Consider the following 3100-nt stretch of genomic DNA (forward strand, 5'->3'; position numbering starts at 1 on the left):
TGTACATTCATAAAGGTTAAAAACCAAATGACTGGCAGCAATGGCTTTACAATCAACTTCAATAAACTACCACATGCTCAATTTTGTAAAACAACAGTTTTATTTTGAAAACATACTGTATAAAACAGATGAAAATAATCTCAAATTTTAGCTTGCATTGTTTTTGCTTGGATGTTTTGTTAAAAACAATTATTGTCAATAGTGATTGTATTTGTTTAAATTGTATATTATCTTTTTTTTTTTTTCCGCCAATTTGGAGAGTACCCAAGAATGTAATCAGCGTTGTTTACATTAGGGGGGAAAGCGCGCGCATGAACGTAATCGGCGTAATCAGCGTTGTTTACACTTAGGGTAAAGCGTGCGTATGCGTTGTGATACTCTCCAAAATGGTGGAAGACAGTAACTCGGGGAGAAGAATTGTTGAATAAAGTCGTCATTTTTGTTTTCTTTGTGCACAAAAAGTATTCTCGTAGCTTCGCAAAATTGACGTTGAGACACTTATATCACATTGGCTGTTTTACCGATGTCCTTGCTATGTTTTTTTGTCTGGGAAAATTTCAGTTGCATTGCGGTCTATGAGAGGGTCAGAGAGCTCTTTTTGATTCCATCAAAAATATCTTAATGTGTGTTCCGAAGATGAACGAAGGTCTTACGGGTTTTGAACGACATGAGGGTGAGTAATTAATGACAGAATTTTCATTTTGGGGTAAACTAACCCTTTAAAAGCAGCGGTCACGGTGATGATGAAGCGTGCACCAGTAATCGCAGGCGCGCCTCTCATTTCTCATGCCTGCTCCGTGTCCGCTGGGAGGCGATCAAACGGACAGGGCAGCGCTGTCACGAGCGGGGATATATCTTTTTGTAGGCCTATGTCAGGAGGAGGCACTAAATGAGCATGTTTTACGTGTTGTTAGCGAGTCATTAAACTGTTGTCTCAACTGATTCATTGAAACACCGAATCGTTCACAAATGAAACAGTGGACTGTAAGTACGTTTACATATTTAAAGGATTTGCCACTGATGATTCTAACGCGAGTTTTGAGCAGTGTAGAGTAGCGCTTGTTTGTCATTTCTCGATCACAAATGCAGACATGGTTTTATGTTTATGCGGCGCGATACGCAACGCAATGCTACTTTGGGTCCTAATTAGGCGACGACCAGCACATTAACTATGGTGCAGTGCTGCTTACTTTATAAAGGTAGTAAAAGTGCCCCTTCTCGCACCCAAAACCAGTCGTCTGTGGATGACAGTCTTAAACAAGGACTGGTGGGACGTTGTCCTGCACCACTTCAGACGCTGAGTGAAAGGGGAGTTTTATAATGACGGGACACTCATTCATGACACTTTATTCACCAGGAAGTTTGGTAATATATGTAAGCCTAATTCTTCCTTATTTTTTAATGTAAAATACATTCTTGAATTGTTGATTTTGTATGTCTTGTTCAGTAATTATATTGTATGGCTAAATTGTAGCTGATGCTCCAGACAACAGCCTTGACAGCCAGAAAACCCAGGCAAGACATTACAGGACTCTACAAGAAATGTACAAAGCAAAGAAGCCAAACAAAGCTGCTGTAACCCATCTATTAAACCTGGAGTTCCAGTCCAGAAAAAATTTAATTGATTCAAATGCTTTGAAGGAGCAAGACAAACCAACAAAAATTTTGCAAGCATACCCCTGCTTCAAAGAACTGGACCATGTGGGTACACAGTACATTTGACATCTGTCTAAAATATGCTATATCTGACAAATATCCCATATCCTCTACCTAACTGCAGACAGAACATTTTATTTTATTTTTTTATTAAATAAATAATTATTTCAGGCAATGGATGAACTGCGGAGGATCATTGAGCCAGACAATTGCAAATACATTTCCGAGGTGAAGGGCAGGTGGGAGACCTTCTACTCCAAGGTTCAGTTTTATGGAGTGATGAAGAAAGTCATGAAGCCTCCAAGGACATTAAATGGAGGTAAAGCTTTATTATTATTTTTTTTATCTATATAGATCGAGGGTTTTCAACTCTGGCCCTCAAGGTAGAAGTCTACACGGGTCCAAAAATTCGACACTGAACCGACCCGGACCCGTCTATTATTTTGAAAGTTGGACCCGGGCCCGTGCAGAACCGAGAACAAATGCGACTTTGCAGTTTTGCATTTTTTTGTATCTGGAGTCAACTTGCATAACGATTGCTCATGGCTGCTGACGTTAGCTTTATTTATTTGCTATCATCTCTGTGCTCTCTGAGCCGAGACTGAGCAAAAATTTTAGATATAACAACAAGACAGTTCATTCATAATATTATTTAAAAAATAATCAATAATAACTGGCATCACTCATGAAGTTCAGTTTTATGGAGTGATGAAGAAAGTCATGAAGCCTCCGCGGACATTAAATGGAGGTAAAGCTTTATTTAATTTTTTTAATCTGTATAGATCAAGGGTTCTCAATTCTGGCCCTCAAGGTCCAGTTCAGCTCCAAGTCTAATCAAACACACCTGAACAAGCTAATCAGTGTTTTCAGGTCCTACTAGAAATCTACAGGCTGGTGAGTTTGATCAAGGTTGGAGCTAAACTCCACTCTAATCTCAAGGGCCAGAGTTGAGAACCCTTGTTATAGATCAGTGGTTTTCAATTCAAAAATGTTTTTCAGTTTTCAGTTGAGAATGTTGTGCAAATAGCCCCTTAATTCAGTTCATGGAGCTCTTTTCTAATTAACTTGTGATCTGAATTAGGTCTGTTAAATAAGGGAGACATACAAAATGTCCAGAGCAGTGGGTCTCCAGGATCAGAAACCAGTGGTATAGATTATACCCACAGACATAATATCTGATATAAATCTCCTCTTCCCCCCCTTAAAGTCCACATGAAATCAAAATTAAAGTTTTTTGGGTGTTAGTATCAATATGTTAGTCTTAAGGTTATCTATAAGGCAGTGTGCTCCAAAACAGTGACAAAATTTGCATTTAGAAGATATAAGCATTCAAAGCTTGCAGTTCGTCACTTCCGCCAAAATGGCTCAACGATTTTTTTTGACGTCACATCGTACTTCAGCTTCTCATCAAACTTTCTGTCCAATCAAATGCTCTCTAGAATCC

General features: G+C 38.9%; 1 pseudogene; it reads left to right on the forward strand.

Moving 5' to 3' along the window:
* Window positions 1-1171: 1171 nt before the first annotated feature.
* The window catches only part of LOC107690724 (uncharacterized), a 5341-nt pseudogene continuing 3412 nt past the window's right edge, over window positions 1172-3100 (forward strand).

Source organism: Sinocyclocheilus anshuiensis, unplaced genomic scaffold (assembly GCF_001515605.1).
Source record: "Sinocyclocheilus anshuiensis isolate Anshui unplaced genomic scaffold, SAMN03320099.WGS_v1.1 scaffold3816, whole genome shotgun sequence".
NCBI lineage: Eukaryota > Metazoa > Chordata > Actinopteri > Cypriniformes > Cyprinidae > Sinocyclocheilus > Sinocyclocheilus anshuiensis.